The 21,808-nt window shown below is 42.9% G+C and overlaps 1 long non-coding RNA gene across 1 annotated transcript in view; it reads left to right on the top strand.

The window, feature by feature from the left end:
- LOC311422594 overlaps positions 1–18,145 on the top strand; it is a 107,566-nt gene extending 89,421 nt beyond the window's left edge. The window contains exons 12-15 of the long non-coding RNA XR_014685425.1: positions 13,962–14,018; positions 14,394–14,523; positions 16,632–16,709; positions 17,416–18,145. This is a non-coding gene — a long non-coding RNA (uncharacterized lncRNA). The remainder of the gene's footprint in view (positions 1–13,961; positions 14,019–14,393; positions 14,524–16,631; positions 16,710–17,415) is intronic.
- The last annotated feature ends 3,663 nt before the right edge of the window (positions 18,146–21,808 follow it).

Raw genomic sequence — 21,808 nt, 5'->3', positions numbered from 1 at the left:
CGAGCACGAATGCTGTCTGTTCCTGCTGGAGGACAGGTTTTCCCCCATGTTTGCTGCAGCCACGGCGTGTATTTAACGAGTCAGAGTTACACAGAGTAAAGGGCATCGTTTTTAGATTATACTGTCGCTTTAAAATAGAACTGGCTGGGCTGGGACGGAGATTTCCTTTTGTCCACAGACGTGTGAAATCATTTTTCAGATTCTGAAGCAGCGAGGGGCCTAAAAGGGTGCATGAACAATAGGCGCTGGGGCACATGAACTTATATAGGAACGCACGGCTCTGTGTGATGCCATTCTCCCTACCACTATATTTAATAGGAACTTTTATGACATCGATATGTATCATAATTGAACATTGTCATTAGATTACATATTTACCCTAATTACATAATTAGGTATGATTGTGCTAATCGGGTAAAGACATAATTGACTAAAATCACCAGAAAACAAACAGGGAGAGTCACACCACCAAAAGAAAGTGTCTTAATAGACATCGGTGCTGTGAGTCTCCCATGCTCTCACCCTAAAAGAGGAATCTTTATGGCTTGTAGGTAGTTCCCAAATAGCCAGGCACTGACAGATGTAGGGAAGGTGCTGAGGTGACGGTAATTAGGTGACTTCTGTTTTAATATTAGGTCTCAATTCCTCATGTCTGTAACAGCAGCAGATATTGTAACTGATGGCATGACTAGATGTGCAACACTTTTCTTTTTTTTTTCTGCTTGAAGTTACTGTTCCTCTGGGGTGCAAACACACTTTCATCTGTCCGAGCTTCATCCGAGTTCAAAGTGGTGATAGCAGAGTATCTAATTCTGAGTCCAGGCTCTCATAGATGGGGAAACTTGCCCGGATAATTTCTGCAGCAAGTCGTGGAGGTGTCTGAAAATTGACTGGAGGGTGAGCATGGTATCAGACCCTGGGACAGAAGCTACTTGAGTGTTTATAAATGCTTTATCTTAGTCTCTTTGTTTTGTTTTTTGTTTTTTTTTTTTTTTTTTTTTTGTTTTTTTTTGTTTTGTTTTGTTTTTTGTTTTTTGTTTTTTGTTTTTTTTTTCTCTGTAAAGTAGCTCTCAAGCAGGCATAGGTTGTATAAGGTCTACATAAAGGCTCACTTATTACCATTGTATTTGTGCAGACTGGCTTTGGCATAGGTGGGAACTTGGATGAGAGTATTTTATTGGTGAGGGCCTCGTCCCAGGCACGGACATGACCACATCTCGGTGGTCTTGGTGCTTGCAGTGGAAGGACGCGTGCCAAGCGGGGCGCAGCTCCCCGGCTCGATATAGCGGCGAGGGAGGGAGCGAGAACGCTCCTTGACTAAGTGCCAGCACAGAGCTGACAGCTCAGGGATTTGTAAGCGTGGCGATGAAGAGGAAGTTGAGGTTGCAGTGGAAGGGAGGCAAGGAGAGGTGGCGAGTCAGGAACAAAACAGGCACGGTGGCATTTGCCAACCTGAGGAGAAATTAGGTTATTTAGGCTCAAGTTGAGTGTGTTGCTTGTAAAGAATTTTCTCCTACATCTATGAAAGGACCTTTAGTGAGCTGGGAATAAAATGAAACAAAGCAAATTTTCTTCCCTACTATTTTGGAGCAAATTCTTGAAGGATTCTTTGTTCAGCTCAGCTTTATAACTGCCTGGTCTGCAAAGCGTGCCTTTGTCAGTCTCATCGCAACGGTGATGTTAACAGTGCTCTCCTTAATTATAATGATCAGATACGGGTAATCATTTTTAAAAATGTTTCAAATTGTGTAGTATCTAACATTTATGGCAAAATTGAGATGCAACAAAGATAAATTGTAGTAAAAATGAGGAGCTTATCCATGTGATACTGAAATGATGTAGTTTATAAGTAAACTGCATTAGCTGCAGAATGGGATATAGGACATTTACAAGTCAAAAGGGGAGCTACACTTCCTTTGTCACATTGAAAATGAGTGGGATTTGAGATCTTCTGCCACCCTAAATGGGAACAGGTTCATTGGATTCCATAGAGCTCTACTGGTTACATCACTGGATTTCATGTCTGAGGGCAGATTTCAGTGCACAGAAAGGATGGTATTATGTCAAGGAATTGGGATGGTTCAGGATGCTTTCAGACAGCAATAAAGCTCCTGGTTGGAGAGCAGGACCAGAGAACCATGGTTTTGTGATCCAGTTTTGTGGTTGGATCATTGTGCTTAGAAATAAAACAGTTAACAGTGACTCTACTGTTATGGTACCACACTGTGCTGTTAACTAAAATAACGTGTTGGATTTCCAGAGCTGAGCAAACTTTCCTGAATATGGACTCATTAGAAAATTCACTAATACTATCAAGAGCATGTACATTTGCAGAAATACTGTTTTGTTTTGTCTTTCCCCCAGATATTCTTCCACTGTTGCACGCTGAATTCCAGAGTTATTTTATTTCTCACCTTCCTCTTTTTTTTTTCCTTTTCTTCTTTTTTTTTTTTTTTTTTTTTTTTCTAGACAGGTTCTGAATACAATGGTAGGGCACTGGCTTTTTCATAATCAGCAATGCTACTTTATCCTAAGAAAATAGGAGCAACCAAGATGCTATCTGTTCAGCACAGCTCAGCGTTCGCTCATGAGGTTTGATTCCTATGTAATCCCCTTCCAGCACAGAGCTGCTGTGCCTGAGGATGCATTCACCTGAGAGGCAGGATCTCAGGACCGATTCAGTTCCACTGTTTGCACTAGCATATTTTAAGATGCTAATCCCTGTTTGTAAGCTCTAATAAATAGGCAGCATACTGCTTTAAGCAATAGCTTGGTGGGTAATGGGAATGAGTCACAAAGATAACATCCTGGTTGTTTGACTGTGAACTAATACAAGTAAAAAATGTAATGTGTTCCTTGTTAAGGGAGCACCGTCTTATTCTGGCTACTGAGGCTCAGCATTGCATTTCTAAGATTATTAATCTTAACAAGGAGTTGATGCAAGGGTAAAGTTTACTTAAAATTTACTTGAAATGGTCTACCCCCCGTTGCAGTTCTCCTAATTCCACTTCTGCAATGATCCTTTAAACATTCAGCAGCCAAGATGCATGTTCCAGGGTCAATGCTATGCGTGTTCAAAAAGGAAAAGACATGTTAGGACAAATCTCATCCTAAACGTTTCTGAGTGCTTTAGAAAATGTATGCATATGTTCTGTGCTGTAGTCCAGATGCATCTGCTATGGAGGGGAAAAAGCTTTTTTTTTTTTTTTTGGCCAGGAACAAAATTCCTTCTTGTGTGAAAAATGACCATGATCTTGTTTATACCTAGCAGTAATAACCATGGCTTATCGTGTCTTAAGTATTAACATATGTAGTGCAGAGAACTGCATTTGGTTTTGGTGTGGTTTCACCAGCAACACATCTATTACTTCTAAATTAGCGCACTGGGAATTTTGAGGACGCTTTTTTTTAACTAGAACCCCTGACATTATGTCGGCTGTGAAGTGGTGGGTAGCTTTCAGCATTTTTGACTGCATGCATCCAGGTTGAGGTAGTAGGTTGTATAGTTTAGAATTACACCAAGGGAGATAACTGTACAACCTCCTAGCTTTCCTTGGGTCTTGCACAAAGCGGCGTGATGAGCGACCATAATTCCTCAGCAATGTTTGCTCTGGACACGTGGAACAGGAAAGAGCAGCAGGTAAGATGAGCTGGAAAACCTTTTCTTTTCTTCTGCCTCTCCAGAACTTCCAAAATGTTCATTCTGTCAGCATTTTTTTTTTTTTTTAACCTACTGGTACTATATTATTGAGCATTTAGCAAATTCAGTGGACGAGTAATGCTTGTCTTCCTTTATTAGCATTCAAGAAACGCAATGTGTAACATTCCTAAAAAGCACCATGGCAACACATCAGTGTTATTGCCTTCACGGTCAGCAATCAGAAGTCTCCAAAGGTAACACGAAAAAACATCCTGGATTGTATCAGTTACTGCGATTTGCAAGCAGGTTTCCCTCTTCGTTAGTCCTTGACTGGCTCAGTTACTTCTACAACAGCAGATAAATGAGGCTGTGCCCTGGAGCTCAATGAGTCCTGGCTCACACCTTGCCTCTCGGGAAGGTGGGAGGCTGGTGCTGATGCTTCCAGATAAAACTGGTAAGGGTTTTTGTGAAAGTACCTAAATCTACACAGTCCTCGGGAGAGCTGTTCTTAGGGAATATCCAGTAATGATTACAGTTAGCTAAAATGGTGATTCTTGAGGTTTCTTTCCGAGGTTTGCACAGTTAAATTAGATGTTTCAAAGGCTGATGCTTCTGAACATGTCCTGTAGAGATGGTTTGCTCCTCCCTCGCAGCAGTTTGGGGTAAGGAGCTGTGGAGCTGCCCCGGAATTGTTGTGGGGAGAAGGGACACAGGCTGAGCCTGCAGTTCTGGGCAAACAGGCAAGAGACCATGTTTCTAATGTATCTTAGGTGCCTAAAATGCAGGAAGTGTACCTAAATTTGTATCTGCAAATGTAGTCTACTATTTTATTAGTCTAAGTATCTGAGGCCTGAAAATCCTGTAATGCTCAGCGTTTGAGGACAAAGCCAAGATCTTCATGATGACAGTGTTCAGGGTTTGGGCTCTGTGGCAGCCTGGATGAGGCTGGTGGCCCTAATGCTTGGTCGGGGTCCAGAACAGGTGGCTTTTGCCTATACAGCTGGGGGATTCTGGCCACAGTTGGAGTTCCCAGAGGTAACGAGAGACTGTATGATAGTGGGTAAACTTTCTAAGTTACTTAATAAAAACAAAGGTAAGGCACATGCTTCACTTCCTTATGCTAATCTGAAAAATGTAAAAATGATAGCAATATTTTGAGGTATTTTTTTAATTAAGTAAGCGTTTTTATTTTATTTTTTTTTTCCTGGTAAAATGGCCCTTAAAATCTTAAATATCTCCATACCCTTGTTTACTGAATGCAAAGAGAAGATGTTGGTTTCCTGAGTGTTACTGAGAGTGGACTAGTGGGGTTTATTTCATCTTGTTTTCAAAGATGTTTTAGCTATCACTACTGCATTTTGTAACTCTGCAGTTCCTTAGGACAAGGCAAGCATCAGGGCTAACGCATGACTGCTCTTGTGTCTCATGTAGGCACATGCATTAAACATACGCGGCTAGGTAAAAAAAAAGAGCAATCTTTTTGGCATATTTTAGGAAGTACCTCATTTCTCTACCCCATAAATCTTTTCGTAGCTGGAAGTGCAAATTTTTAGCTGATGTGAATCCAACAAGCTGCATTGTCCCACATCCAGCGTAGAGTCAATGGACCCTGTTCCATAATGGTCAACTCTTTACCTGTCTGATAGTTTTCTAGGAATAATAATATGAATGGATGGTAACGACTCCCAAATAACTGTTTCTTTTCCTTTTTGGTTGTTTAATTTTAGACCTCCTTTATATTGGAATAAGGGAACTTTGTAAGGTTCAAATGTATATACTGTCTGTGCTAACACACATATTTGTGGCTATCAAACTCAACTTTATGCGCCAGAAGGATATGTAAATCAAATAATCTCTCTGCTCCAAAGAACAAGGAATAATAATGAAAAATGAGAATGGTCAGTGGTACTCTGGAGTTAACAATAAGCATAATTCAATGTGCATATTTTTCTTCTGAACAAAATAGCATTCCAGCTCTCCCCCTGATGAGAGGAATGTATTGTCAATTAATTAGACTTCCATCATATGTCCTCGGATGCCCTTCTATCATATGCCTTCCATATGTCCTTATGTCATATGCCTTCCATATGCCCTCTATGTAATTAAGCTTCTATCATATGGCTTCTATCATATGCCATTTAAATAGATTTCCAGGAGAATATGGCAGTGTTACAATTATGGACCTTTTGCAGTGAGTAAAGGAACAACTCATGAGCTGTAGATTAAAAGAGGAGGAAGCAAAAGCAAGGTGTCTAGCCCTGAACAGTTCCTTTAATTGCCTGTCTTGTTTCTCTCAGCTTGCACAATGAACAGACAAAAGTGTTCTAATTTCCTTCTCTTCCATTATTGTTCCACTCCCAGTTTTTATTCAGTTAAGTCTGTGAATAGTAGGAGAGATAGTAACTGTTTTTAAGAGGATATTTCCACTGGAATGTAGAGTGAAAAAGAAACAGTCCACCTCCCAGAGAATTGTTTGTCCTATGATAATGAAATCTAAACTTTCATCTGGTTTTTGTCCTTTTAAGTCTGTAATATAAAATGAAGTACCAGAAATATCATGGTGAGAAGACCAATGAAAACGAGACAGTACGCTTTATTTGAGCACACATCCTTGTTCTCCCTTATGGACAGTGGGTGCAAATAGTATTGTGCTTTTCTTGGCATGGTGATGGCTTGGGAGATAGTGCACTAATGTACAAGAATATGTAGTGAAATGGATTCCAAATTTATTGTGGCTTATTAAGGATAAAGACCAAAAATAGGCGCTGATGCCTATATACTTAGGGAAGAAAACTGCAGGCATCCAAGGAATGATGAGGTCTTGGAATGGTTTCCAATGAAAAGACAGCCAGTGGGCTCCCTTGTTTTATGTACATTCGTGTATCTGTGCCCTCACCCTTCCCTACAACTTCGGAGACTGTTTTCTAACCCCAATCAAATGTGACAGAGGAGTGGTGACTTCCGAGACCATTCTGCTCCAGCAAGCTTTACCGAAATTACAGCCATATATCCCCGGCAGGCGGGAGGAGAGTTGAAAGGACAAAGAGAAGGTAAAATACAGTCAGACGCGCTGATGTGTCCAAACTATAAAATGAAGAGCGGTTTGTGGTCTATGCAGGTTTACCTGGACTGAATGGATTTAATGAAGTAACGAGAACAATTCAGACAGAATCCCACTGGCAAGCAACCAGTGTGTCCCTGAAGACCTTGTACTCTGGTTGCCAGAGCATGCTAAAACCCATACCATGATGACTTCACTGCAGTTTTCATGTGCTCTGCCCAGATCAAGATTACCAAAAAATAGTCCTATATTTTGCTGGGTAGGCATGCTGCTAGTCACTATTTATAATCCAGATGTGTTCCTCAAAGATAGGTGACAGGCTTTATTTTGCTTTACTCTTTTTATTTTTAACTAACTTCTCCTTTAAAACACACACACAAAATATAACCAGTCCATATGAAAGCTCTAGGTCATCAGGGAAATTATTCTGAAAATTCGTGTTGTGGTCCTGCAGCATCATTATTAGAGTTTTCTGGTGCCACAGTCATAAACTGTGTTCTGAGGGAAGTCTTTAAGCCTCTTGTGGTTTAGCCATATCTCTTCCAACACCACTAACTTTTTTTAAAGAATAATTGCTGAAGCGTTGTCTTCAGTAATAATTTTTGGGTTTGCTGGGCAGCAAGAAAATACTTGAAATAATACACTACTGCAAATTTTCTTTTGCTTCTGTGTTCTCGTATGGCTGTGATAGTTGTGAAAGGTGCCAGCCAAGAAGAAGGAGGGACTCTGGTTATCCACAGAAATTGGTACCTGATTACTTGCAACCCTTCAGGTGTCTTCTGAGCTGCCTCACAGCCGTCCTTGGAGAGGACCAACCTGTGATGGTGAGAAAGCTGAGGCAAGGGCTTTTTCCTGGGCCCTGAATGCTGATCTTCTGGAAAGGAAACTGAAATTCAAAAACTTTAACCGTTAGAGGGATTTTTTTTTTCTCTTTCTTTTTTAACAATGCCTTTCATCTGTTTCCACACCCAGCTGAAACTATGCTGCAACACTTCTGCTGCTAAATCAGATGCATTAAGTACAGTCAAATTTGTACATAAAAGTTTTGCAAGAACAGGGATGAAATAGAATGGAATGCCAGAATGACTCATTGTTTAATGAATAAGGCCCTAAGTGTTCTATTGATGCCATTTATAAATCTGTATAAAATGTATAGAATTCATGTCATAACTGGAATTCCAAGCACAGCAACCTTGTGAGCTAAATTATGATGATGATAGGGTACTGCACAAATTAATATGAATTTTAACACGCTTCTGCTTGAAAGCTGCTCAGACAGTTAAAAATAAGACAATTTCATTACACAGATTCAAAGCCCAGACCTCAGAAATGCTGCTACTCTCTCCTTTTGAAATTGTAAATTACTGAAGGAGGAAGTTCTTTTTGCGTGTGTTAGAGTCAACAAGTATAACCTATAAGGGAAAATTATGTCCTTTCAATTAGATGTAGATATTGATTGCAATTCACAGTGCAACTGGAAAATGAAAGAATTAGCTGGCATAGACCAGCTCAATATTCAGATGCTCATCTCTCTGAAATGAACAGCCTTAGGCCACAGCAGAGGTCTGAACACACATCTGTTTTCAACCAACTTTTTTTTTTTCTCATTCTTGCTTTCACCTTTCCATAGATTGGTGGTTAGATATGAAACCAGATGAAGTTCAACATTTGCAGTGTGAGTTTTTGAGATAAGTTCTGTATCCATTCAGACTTCAGTCAGAGACAAACTTGTATGTGCATGGTGTTGGGTTACCAGGATTTAACTTTTTGATAAAAGCTTCCAGTCTAAATCGGAACAGAAAGGAAATCTGAGGTTTGGAAGTTTCCCATAACAGCAGAAGATCCAAAGTGGTTTATTTGGAGCCCCTCCCTCCTTTTTTTTTCTTTTTCTTTTTTAAACAAGACAAAACTTCTGGTTGCCCTGCCTCCACTCATCTGCGGGCAGCCCCAGGTGCATATATTTAGATTTATACATTCAAAATATAAAATGTGTTCTCCTTGGGCAAATCAGTTTTTACATGTAATGGAGTGAAATTAGCATCTGTGCAATGTCATGGCCCTGTTTCTTGGTTAAATAAGTTCAAGAATCAGGTTTCTGGGGCGGATGAGGAAAGAGACTGAAATTCAGCATTGTGTGGTACATGCAGTGGCTCCTGCATAGCTCTGTCTCTCCCTGCTTCCTTCTCACATCCATAGAAAACAATTTTCTCTCCAGTTAGGTGACCCAAGCTTGTCTGAGGAGTGCTGCCAATGAGATCCCACTAGCTAAAAATATTCCAAACAATTATTTTCTTAAAAGCAGGAGAGGAGCTGCTACTGCCACTGAGGATGTAGGCACTCACCATGGGGAGGAGCTGTCAGCCTCCAGGTGGGAGCCTTACTGGGGGCTGCAGGATACATCCTGGAGCCATGCACAGTCTCTTGCCAGCCACCTCTTAACATACCACCACTTTTTTCTAAGAAAAAAGCCCAGCACACTCATCATCACTTCTACAAATACCATTTAAAGTAGCGTAGCTGGGACCATTACAGAGTCCTTAATTTCTGTTTTCCATCTATGTTTCTGTAGGTTCTTGTGTTCAGGTAACTGAGCTACTGCATCATGCCAGAGAGGAGCAAATGTTGAGGTGGGGGGCTTCCCCTCGCCCCTTTCAGGCCACTGAGGATAAACCCACCTTGAGCGTGAGTCACCCCGCTGCCATTTTTTTCTTCCACCCTTTGCCAAGGTCTGGTGACAAGACTGTGATTTCTCTAAAGCTTGTCTTTGTTACAGGTGTGACACACAGCTCATAGGGTTTCATTATGGCTTTCATAATGTATTAATGAAATGTCAAGATCAAGTCATTTATAATTAACAGTGACGTGTAAATGTCATGTCTAACAATTGTAGTATAAGAGTATTTTTTGTGAATGGGCCATTTTTTACATGTGCAACTGACAAAGTCCAAAAAAGCCTTAACCAGTCAGGCAAATGTTTGGTAAAGAAAGATTTTTTTTTTCTTTTTCCTCATTGAATCCCTGATAGGCAGTCAGACCTTGTTGCCTGGTGTTCCTAGATCCACAGATAAAGCTTGAGCCATCAATGGAAGCTTTTTTTGAACATTTTAGGGCTTGATCCTATAATAAATGTGGAGTGGATGCATCCTGCATGGTATTGACATGAATTTCATGTGAGTACCCTCTATGTTTTGGGAACCAAAGACAGTGAGGCATGCAGAGCAGGAGCTGTACTACCAAATCTGAGGATGAGTAGCTCAACAAGGTGCCAGCAAAAATGGGCCCAAGCATGGAGGTATCTGAATCAATGTCCCAGAACCATTGCCCCTTAGAAAGGAAAACAAATTTACATCATAATGAAAAGAAAAGAAATAATGAGGAGGTAGAGCGAGAAATTCTGGTAGTCTTGCAAAGTGAGTACAAGGAGACGTGCAGTGAAATTAAATGGTGACAAATAGAAAATGTTTTAAAAAGCAATTCTTTTTCACCAGTATTTAATTAAAAATGAACCTAATTGCTTTTAGCAGTTAATGGGACCAAGAAGTTTGCAAGCCTAGAACAGATTAGATACTTAAGTTTTTAATAACCATACGTAGAACTTTGCTAATTCGTGCTGATAACTTTAGAGCTGAGTCTAGACTTCACGTGTCAAGGTTTAGGATGAAGTGCAGCAGTTCGGGACCAGGGAAGAACCAGTGGGAAGGACAGCCCTCGACTGTGCAAAGCCGCTGACACTTGTCACTCTTGGAGAAGGTATGCTAGAGAAGTCTGGATTCTGCCCCAGTCTGCGTCTGTCCCTTGCAAAGGATTAGGCACATAGTTCACCACTGACAAATAAAATGAAGAGTTGATAGATGTTTGGCTTTCCCTTCGGCTCACATACTGAATAACCATGGTACAGCAGCATTGAAAGTAGTTATCCAGCGGCGTGGTCCACCTGCAGCTCCTTGCAGTTGCTGTGTGTGATGAGGAAGGCTTGTGTGGGCTCTGTACAGAAATGAAAGCAGAGGGAGGTGAAGGATGTCTCCGGGAGCAGGCAGCATCATTGGAAGGGCTGGGTGGAAGAGCCAGGTTGGCTGGATTGCAAGTCTGCACCTAACAGTGTGTTGGGACACTTTCTTTCCTTATTAAATAATTTTCTTGGAACCCTGGTGTTACCAGAAGTAGTAAAAGTTTCAGCACGGAGGCTTACGCTTGGTTCTGCTCTCACACCCACTTTGCAGCCTGAGGTTAGAGCTGGGCTTTGGCACACAGGAGCTGGTCACACAGAGTGGCTGCTGCGGGGCAAGAGGGGCTTGGGCATGGTGCAGCACTCACCCAGCCCTGCTGCTGGGGGCCTGAGCTGGCTCTTCCCATGGTGCCGGCTGGAAACTGGGGCTGCTCGGGGACGTTCTAGCTTTGGGGTACCTACATCCAGTCCCCTGAATGCTGCAGGCAGCATTTGTATTCCTTGGTGTTAGTGAGTTCTAAGTAATTGTTGCAAGCAGAAGGTTAAACCCATTCCTGGATTAATGTCCCTGATGTGGGTGTATTTTAAAGGATTTTTTTTTTCCCTTGTGTTTGAAGTGCCTTCTCATCTCTTCTGACAAGGAGTAGCAGTTGTGGCACCAGAGAGCGGTTTGCAATAGTGCTGTCTGCAGTCTGACAAATGCCGCAGCTTCCCCTTGGCTTTCTATTTCCTCCCCTAAGTGAGGTGGTTAGGTTTGGAGGACAGGATTTTACAAAAAAAAATAAGGAAGAGAGGAAGAACAGGAAGGAAACAGGAAGGGAAGAAGGCAAGGCACAATTGCTGTCTGCTACAGATCTTGTGGTTTGAGTTGATTTTGGAAATTGCCTTTCCAATAGCTTTTGAAATATGAAAGGAGAACTTATTTATGAAGGAGAACTTATTATTAAGAGAATGAAGATGCTTCAGTCACATGCTTCCCTTCATTTGTATGTGAAAATGGGTACTGAGTGAGAAATTAAACAGTGTAGGTTTAATGGAAAAAATAAAATCAGTGTCTACTGCTTACTATGTTAGTAATGATGTAATTTGCCTGCTGAATCATGTCTGTTTGTAGGGTTCAAGGATGTAAGTCACCGGTCAGCGAGCCGTAACCATAATGCTGTAATAAATCCACAAGGGCCCTATGTTGGTGGCTGCATTGCCTAAAGGGATCGCTCAGGGCTGTACATCAGAATTAGGGACCTGCCTCGAAGTCTCCTCCATCTTCAGCTAAAGGGGCTGAAGAAATCCAAGATCAGCTGGTGCAATTTTTAGTGCAGTGTGTCCTATAATGCTCTGTTTGGTTTATTTTCCAATAGAGGGGCGATTTTTAATTGCAAAATATGTATATTATCTTGGTGATGGCAAGTATTTTATTTGTGTTTTCTTGATATGTTTGTCACATGCCTTTGAAGTAGAGAATTGTAAGCCTATAGCGACTGCAGAGTTGAAGTGCTAGAAGAGGTTTTCAGGAGTAAAGAGACATGCGTGGCAAGTTTTGAGAATAACGGGATGCAAGGTGAAATCCTAACACTTGGTGTGCAGAGACCTGCGCCAGAACTGAGTCCAGGGGTGCTGAAGGGCACCTAGGAAGGATGCAGTGGACCATGAGAGCAGGGATGTGGGGTGCTTGGTGTCACTGTGAACTTGCAATCCATATTGAAGTCAAGGGTTAAATGTCTAATGTATGAATTAGTGCTAGGAATTAGGGAAGACTACTTGTGTGAAATCACAGGCAGGCTTCTTCTGCGTAATAAGAAAGCCTCGTCAAATTATTTAAAGCATAATTCTCTTGAATTTTAAAAAAGTGGGCCAGTTTTTGCTCTTAGTACGGACAGCAGGGTTTTTCTCTTTTTCCTGCCACAGCTTTAAAAGGAGATAGATCCTGTATAACACAGGCCCGAGACTCCAGTGGTAATTTGCCAGAGAAACAATGAGGGGAACATGAATCTCTCCTTTGACTGGGCATCTGAGGGAGGTTTAAAAACCCCAGGCAAGACAGAAATTCACTTGTGGAGGTCGAAGTTTGTAAATCAGCCCCCTTCCTTGCTGCCAGGCCCTCGGCCTGCCTCATGCCACATCGCGTTACGGACGAACGTGGGCACTGCATTATATATTAGCGTGGAGTTGTCCTCAGATACCCTGCTGTGGAGAAAGGCCATTTTTAAATCTTTAATAGGGCATTAGAGCAATTTGCCTGTGATTTAGTTATAAGTGGGCAAGGAGAGTGGTGACAAACGGAGCTGGGAGGCCCTAAAATTCTTTGAATATTCCATGTTTTCCTGGAACTGTTGGGAAAAGGCTGCCAGAAAGGTCTTGGCAGGTTTTCTAGGTGGCTGGCCAAGTCTGAAGCAAATGTGGATAGTTAATAGGCTAATGCAGCTCTGGTTCCAAGTCCGTACGTATGTAACATACGTTTTTATTTAAGAAATCCCACCGCGTGGAGGAGCAAATGTAGTGCTAATATATCTTCCTGCAAGAAAATAGCAAGGGAAAAAACACTGTCATCTTGTAAAGATAAAATAAAGGACCTTTTGCCCTTGCTTTTGGGGGACTCATATTGTGATTTTAAGAAGAGGAGATGTAGGAAATGAAATCAGTAGACAGGCAGTGGCTTTCCCGTGAGGGCCCCATATTAATCGGGAATGGGTTGTGCAGCGGTAGTTTGAGCCTAAGAAAAAGGCAGAAGCCATTCAAAGAATTGTTTTCCATTCCTAGACTGACTTTTTGTTGTTACCATGGAAGTAATTAAAAATGGCAATTAAGCAGAAAAGTGATCAAACGATGGCTTAGGACCTGGTACATGTGGACAGCCCCTTCTAGCACGAAGCATGAGGCCATCTGTGCAGGTCAGGCCATAAAAACTAGGTGTTGATAATGATCCATCCCAGGTACGGGATGGTTTGGGAAGGGTTTCTTTGTGCACCAGAGTCAGAATTGTGGTTCTCTGCAGCCACAGGCACCCAGGAATAGGTGTTTGCTGTCAGGGCTGGTGTGTGCTGCTCCTGGGAAAGAGGAGATCTGATTTCTCCTAGATGCCAGGTGAATTAGCTTTGTAATTTTAAAATCCTCTGCAGTGTGAGGGATTCTTGTTTGTGCTCAGCTCGTGGGGCTTGTCTTGTTTTATTATTAATGGGGAGAAGACTGTGCACAGCCTCGACCATTATAGTGGAACGATTTATTTCTTTGATTAAGCCATTGGTGCAGACCCTGATGTTCTGCTACAGACTCCCTATGGGATCTTTGATGAGTCACTTATTTTTCTTTGTTTTTAGTCACTGTCTATAAAATAGAGGTCCTTGTTCCGCAGAAGGAGTTTTGTGAAGACAGAGGTACTGATCATATCTGAATTGTTCAGCTTGCCGTGTTCTGTCTCATACTGGAGTTGTAAGTGAGCATACCGAATATCCATATTAAAACACGTTTCATGTGGGCTACCACCATGCTGATGGATACATTCATTAGCTGTACAGTTAAGATTGACAATATTTATAATCTAATAGTACTCTTAGAAGAGCACAATCAACTAGAAAAGGTTATCACTGCACTTTTAAAATCCTATTTAAAGAACGTCATTTATTACCGTAACTTAAATAACATCATATGCAGATTGTTCCATTTGTTTTCCTCGTTTTCTCTGTCGTAAAAACGTTGCACTGTCTCTTTGTGTTACAAAAACGACTAAATTTAAACTTCGGGTGTAATAGAGCCTGCGCTGCAATGTGAAGTGATGCAGAAGCACAGACTGGCACCAGGAGCGGGCAGACTGGCTGCTGCGCCTGTGTCCCGCGGCTATTTCTGGCGTGCAGAGGCTGAGCGGTGTCTGCCGGGCCAAACGTAAGTCCTCTGAGGTTGCCGTGTCTTCTCCACGCTCTGACATTCCTGCTCGCTGTCACGTGCCTCTTGATATACGGCTTTCTGATTTTTAATAATGCTCTCAACACTGGTGAAGCAACCAAAAAGGAGTTATTGTATATTAAGACCTCCGCCTCTGGTTTCACAAGAGGTAAGGGAGACTAGACTTGCGCTCAGCCTTCCCCTGCGTTAAAGTTCCCAAGCCTGTTATTTATTTGACAGCAATACCTAAATGCCTTGGCATCCTGTAAATACCCCGTGAGAGGAGACTCCTTGTCCCAGGAGCCTAAACAGATAAGGCAGGCAGAAGAGGGAGCACAAAGAGACGGAGAAACTTGCCCAAGCCACTTAGCACGTCGACTGGCAGGCCCGGGAATAGGAACAGGTCTTTTGGGTTCTTGCCACTGTCACCGCCGATTTGGGATCCATCCGGATGGTTCCGTGCCAGCCTCTGCCTGTCCCTGCACAGGGATCGGCGGCTTGTGCCCACCAACGAGCAACAGAAAATATTTTGGTGTTCTACCTTTTGGTTTGCTTCTTAAGCAATAGCTGAGACAAGTGTTCTTTTGTTGGGAGAAACATGCCCCCCCTTGTTTATTTATTTATTTATTTTTAAAAATTGCGGCAACCGTAGGCTGTAGCCGGAGTACTAGAAAAGCTGAAAAACAATTTCTGTTTGTTTTATCTTTGAAATAATTCCGCCCTCTCTTTAAAAAGAAAGTGCGTACTGGTGAGGAAAGCTGAGTCTGACGGGTCTTGGGGGATATTTAAGGATGACCATGCATCGAGGTTTGTCAGCTCCTTGTAATATGTCAGAGCTCTTCACAAACATTAAGGCTCAGAATCGCAGCTTCCTTCTCAAGTGAAATATTTATATAGGGGAAAATTGGACATAGACCGTAGGACAGAGGCTCCACAATGGAAAGGAGATGGAAATAGATCTGTGGGCAGCAAGAAGCAGGCTCTGCCCTCTGACCTCTCTTTACAGTGTGACCCTCAAGTAAAGAAACAAAAAAGTCGATTGAGGGACACCACCTTTCTCATGTAATGGTTCCATGAAATTTCAAACAAATGTCAAGAAAGAAACAAAATGCTCATCAGAGAGGAAGTTTTTGTATGGGTCTTGTAGGTTAACAGACTAATAAAGCTCCATCAATTAGTAACTGAAGTATTAAAAAACGTGTCAGGCTTTCAGTATGAAACCTCAGCTCTTAAGAATTATCACCACCAGCTCAAAATGGCCATATTTATATGAAATTTTAGTGAGGTTCTTGGAGCTTTGGTCATGTTTTGAATGAATCAAGCCTTATTCGAAACTTCTTGTGGACCTGAAACCATGTGAAATATGAGGGGTTTCAGGTGCTTTATGCAATATGGAAATGGCAAATCACGCAGGAGTAGATGTAGTACATTTTTGCGTGACTTCATCCAGAGAAGTTTGAGTTTCACCTTGAGTTTTGGGGTTTGGTTAAATCCGGTATGTATAGGAGAACTCACGGACAAGAGCAGCTTATGAACTCCCCGTGGGCAAAACACACATAACTCTAGGTACTGCATTCCTGCTTCTCATGCTCTTTCTTTGATAGTGGATGAATTCATCTCTGTAACCTTTCTTTTAAATCTCTGTCACATCCACTGACCTTTTGTTGAACTCCTCCCGTTTTCCCAAAGTTGGTTTTAAACTGAGGGCACTGAGTGGTGCAGAGTTCCAGGACTGCAGCACCAGGAGGTGAAACTGCCTCGTTTGTCCTTTTCCTTCCTTTCCTCACCTTGGGATAGAATTGTTTTATGGCTTTGGCACCTTACTACTTTAATTGTCCTCCATTATCTAGGAATTGATAGGGTTGGAGCTCAAAGATCTTTGAGAAACCTCTTAGCAGAATTGGGTTGAGGCAGAAAAAATACAACGATCCCCTCTCCAAGCTGAGGCACTGTCGGGGCAGTGCCTGGGGGAGGTGATTTACTGTTATATGCCTTGTTGGGTTTGGAGATGAGAGCTGGTGGGTGAGTTAGATTAAAAGGAATTGTTGGTGATGAAAAGGAATCTCCATGGCCATCAACCACAATCCACCCTCTTTGTCGACTGACAGGGCAGCCGATGAGGATAACGAGAGTAATCTGGACATAGCAGCTGTCTTCTGAGGACCTCAAAACTCTCTGTGGACACGGTAAGCTTTGTTGTGATGGTTTTATATGTGGTAGGAAGCAAGGCAGGAAGAGGTAAAACAATTTTATAACTGCCTTGATGTGGAATGGACAGTGGTATACAAGACAGTGACATTCAAATTAGAAGCCTTTGGTTGTCAAACTCCTCGCTTGGGAGTTGGAGCGCTCTTCTGGTCATGCCCAAACCATGGCACTTTGCCCAACTTTGCTTTCCTTGAATGTGCCCCACACTGAATTTGTTCCCTTCCTCAATCTGTGTTAGAACTCTTTATCTATATTAGTAAATGTTTTTTCCTCTGCTGAAGATATTGTATTAATTCTTAAGCTATTCTCCTCTATTCTCATATATGCTGCCCATATAGCTGAGATAGAATTGCTATTTCCTAAATAACATTGTATGGTAAAATCACCCATTTTATTTTTTCTACTACAGGAGAATGAAGGGCTCAAGTTGGTCTGTAGTGAAGTTACTGAGTTGTCTCAAAAAGACCTTAAGGTTTTCTTATGAATGCTTAAGTCCCTAAAGCATCCCCTCTGGCTGAGCATCCCTTCTCCTATGTCTTCTTTGAACCACTAATTCCAATTCATTTCAGAAAAAAATAGTAATAGTTTGGTTTTACTCTGCTTTCTCCTATAACTGTGCAGCTATCGAGGTTTCCTTTGAACCTGTGTCCACGATTAAATTCATTCTTCCTTTCTCTTTTCCAGCTTCTCTCTGCAAAATTCCTCTCGCTCCATTTCTATGAGAACTATTCCTGCAAACTGGGTCCCTAAGAGGATTAGCGAAGGGGATACCAATTTATTTATACCCACCTCAGCATGGTAGCAGCCAAACACTGTAAGTTGCTGGGTTATTAAATGGCCTGTAGCACATGAAAGAAGCTTCAATCTTCTGGGGCAGTTCAGAGTGGACAGGTGTCCACCTCACAGCTGCTCCAAACTGATCCCCAGTTTTGGCAATATATATATTTTTTTCTTTTTAACCTGTTCACATTGCTGATATGAACAGGAGTGCTCAGGACTAAATGGACCACAGGCATTTGGTCCCTTTTAAAATATAAGAACAATTTTCAGGCCTCTTTCCGTTGAACTTTTTGAACTGATAAAAAATAAAAGAACAAAAGAGAGATACGGGGAGTTAGGGAAATCCCTCAGACTTTCTCTGTTTAAATTCCAAATTCCTGGCAGTCACAGTGTCAGGTGATGTTGCTGTTTGGGTTTGCTTCTATAGTGCCTGGCTTGCACAGTCCCAAGCTGAGTTAAATACGTGGCTATGATCAAAAGAGGATGACGCCTCCATTTCTTTGTGCCAGCCTGGAGGCCCTTAGGTGTTGGAGTCTAAGTCTTTGAAAAACAAGGTTGCTGGACTCCAGTAAATAAAGTGTCCGGATGCTAGTGATGATTCATAAAAGCAATTAAAAAAGGAAAGTGCTTCGCAGCTAAGCGTAATGTCTTGGTTTGAAGATGTCCTTAAGTGTGTGTAATGATGCAAATAGTGGTCAGTGGATAGTGACTGCTGTGTTTAAGATTACGAATCTGTTTCCAACATAACTCTTGTCTTCACGTGGTCCTAATGATCAAAGCCACTTTTTTTTTTTTTTTTGGTAGCTGAATCTTCTTTATTTAGTCTGTATTTCAAAATAGATAGCTCCCATTCCTTCTTAAATTTGTGAAATTAAAAAAAAAAAAAACACCACCTCCAATACTAATACTAATCCCAATACTAAATGAAGATTTAGTATTTTCCATGTGAGAAATGTGTTTTTTGAAATTTAGACACTAGAGATGGCAAATGTTTGAAATTTATCAAATGCGATTTGTTTGTTTTTTTTGGTATTGTTTTTATTTTCAATGCTACCTTCTTGCATTACGGCCTTGACCTTCCACAGACACAAAGGACCTCACTTGCACAGCTTTCAAAGTGATTAGCAAGGCTGAACTCTGCTAAGACACGACTAGGGTTCTTGTTGCATACAGAGATCCCCCAGCATGGCCACATTGCCAAGCGAGACGTAGACCCCGAGGCATATTCTACAAGCTTCTCAAGACAGCTCAACCAACTGTTAGCTCTTAGTCATGGCTCTTGGGCTGCTGTTCTAGAGCAGATGCTTCCAGTCGTGCCAACTTCTCCAAGTGGATGCCTCTGGCTTCTCTCGAGGTCTGTGTATAGTCCGAAGCTGGGGCTTGGCTTTTCTTTGCCCTCACATACTGCCCTTGATTAGACCAGCCATATATGCTAAGGGAAGCAAAATAGTTTACTGATTTATCATGGATCATTAGATGGAGTAACTCTTCTTAAAACATCACCAGTATGGATACAATAATTAGAGATGTGCTTTTGTTAACATTGCCAGCCTCTACCCTCTTGTACAGTACCCTTGGGTACTAAATAATTACCCACTTTGTGTGGTTATCTAGCTCACTAATTACCCACAAAAATTGGGGTCAGGTGTTAACTGCTTGAAATAAGTATCCTCCAAAGACTTGGTTAAATTGTGTAAAGAAATTATGTGTTTGCAGCAAAACTTTACAAAAAAAAAAATCAAACATTTTTTGTTATTGTTGTTGGAAGGAAGATAGGGGAACATGAAAAAGACAATGGGTGTAAATAATTCTCTGTGATGGCAAAATCTTACCTACTGCTGTGATGCTGAGGATGGTATCTGTACGGGTAGTGAAAGGATGGTGGCAGATACAGTCTCTCTAATCCAGTCTACTTTTCCCAAAGATTAGATCCTTCAGTACACAGGGTTTGATCCTTCCCCTATCTAGGCTGATGTCAATCAGGATTGTGTCGGTATAAATGAGAAAATTTGTATGCATGGATTCCTGGACTGCCTTTACTGCATAATTCCACCTCCTCTATCACCCAGGGACTTCTGCATTGCACCCAATAATTGAATTATGTATTGTATACGTATTTCCATATGTTTATTTTACTCGTTTCAAACTCTGTATGCATGCAGAATTTCATTCTAAGGCTGCTGCTCATAAAATGTAGCCTGCTTTGAGTAATAATTTAATTCCTGTGTTCAGGGAGTTACCCCAGTGAGTCAAAGATTTCTAGATAGCCCCACCCTCCCCAACTTCCCGAACACTTACACTGCAGTCACTTTCTCTTTGCCAGACCCACACAAGACGCTGAACTAGCCAAAATCCCAAGAGGCAGCTTCCCCTGCCTCCCCCATTCTAGCCCCAGAGAACTAGGAAGCAAAGCCACAAAAACCCCGAAACCAAAGCCCTTGAAAATACCTGGCAAGGCACAGAGGCACGTTTAACAGCCCGCCTCCCTAACCTGGTGCCTCACATAGGTGCTGGCTGTCTGCAGTACAAAGGATTTCAGTGGGAACTAAGGGAGGTGCTTCGGAAAACCTCCCTGTGCACCCTCAGGAGCCGTGGATATCCAGCTGCATTCACTGCTGCAGTCCTAAAAGCACCTGTGCAGTGCCCGGCGTAACAAAGAGACTGCCCTATTTATTTAGTGCTAGGTGCTTTATGGCGAGTAGCACCTCCTGCTCCCACAAGCAGTCTGTACAGGGGCAGGTATAGGGCACTGGTGGCGTGTTTCCAAACCCCAGCCCCATAGATCTGGTAGATGTGGGGTGGCAGGTGAGGCCCCACATGGCAAGGTGGGTGTCTTGTGGGGCGTACCTGCATTGTGCAGCTCTGCAGGCACCAGCCTCTAAAAGCACAATGCAGATTTAGTCGTCAGCCTCTCTCCCCCCCCCAGCTCCCCGCTGATGTTAACTGTCTGTATTATTATTTATCGTTATCAAGGGATTTGGTTTGATCAATGAAGTGTATATGCGTCTGACGGACATTGGGAGAGGAAATGCTTGGAGAATGAGTAACATGTCTGCAGCGGAGGGTGTGTGTGTGTGAGGGAGAGAGAGGGAGAGCATCGGTCCTAGGAGCAGTGACTGATGAGTTCATTTCAAAATCCAAGGGCATATAGCTGGTAAATTAGCACATCTTGCAAATATAGTCTGGGCTGCGAGGCAGCAGCGGGGCTGCCATTGAGCGGAGGGCTGGGTTGTGGGGAGGGCTCGGGGGGTGGAGGGGGGGGTCGAGGAGAGGAGCTTGGCAGCTCGAAAGTCATCGCGGGCATGAGGCAGGCAGCCTGCTGCCTCCCTGCGATTTCCACGGGCGGCTGCGGGCTGCAGCGTGCCGGGGGGGGGGCGGCGGGGGGGAAGCCGACAGAGCAGCAGCAGCGGCGGATTTTATTGTTTTAAAATCCAGATCCAGCCAGAGGGATGCCAGGCGAAGGGCTGCGGTCCCCCTATTCCCCCCTTTATCCCTTCCATCCCTCCCCCCTTCTTTTTTTTTTTTTTTTTTTTTTTTTGCTCCCCCTCCCATCCTCCCCCCCTCAAGCACCCCCGTAGGATGGCGGCGTGGGGCAGCAGCCGGCTGCCGGAGGGGTCCCGGGGGCTGTGGGGTTTCTCCTTGGGGGCTTTGGGGTTTCTCCCGGGGGCTGTGGGGTTTCTCCCGGGAGCTTAAGGGATTATTGGGGAGGGGGGAGCCGGGCTGGTGTGTGTGCGAGGCTGGCGGCGGCGGCGGGGGGAGCCGGGTCCTTATTCTGTTAAAGATTTAAGTAGGCATGCAAGGAATCTCTAGGATAGTTGGCAAAGGGCGAGGGTGGGGAGGGGGGGGGGGAAGGATCCAAAAGAGTCTGTAACCAGACACTGAAGCTTTCCAGGAGTGAGAGTGTGTGAGAGAGACGGAGACAGAGCGAGAGGAAGAGAGGGGGCAGTGTGGTCTAGTACATTTTCATCTGGTCGTTGATTTGAGCCTGATGCTTGCTGTCCCTCAACAGCCTCCCTTGCCTGGATTTTTTCTTTCCCCCTCTCCTCTCCTTTCCCTTCTACTTCATCGAAGCCTAGGGGAGCCAGTAAAGATTAAATGTGCTTTCTAAAAGGCAGCCACTTCATGCAGCTATGTCTACTCCCCCCCTCCCCACCAGCCGTCCCCCCCCCCCCCCCCTTTACTCCCCCCTTTTTGAAATTAAAAAAAAAAAAAAAAAAAAAAGGAGCGAGGGGGAGACAGAGAGGGGGAGAAGGAAGGAGGAGGAAGAGGAGGACTGTAGTTTAATGATGTCGGGACT

This window comes from Aythya ferina (genome assembly GCF_964211825.1).
Source record: "Aythya ferina genome assembly, chromosome: 22".
In the NCBI taxonomy this organism is placed as follows: Eukaryota; Metazoa; Chordata; class Aves; order Anseriformes; family Anatidae; genus Aythya; species Aythya ferina.
This window is presented reverse-complemented; position numbering and strand designations above follow the sequence as displayed.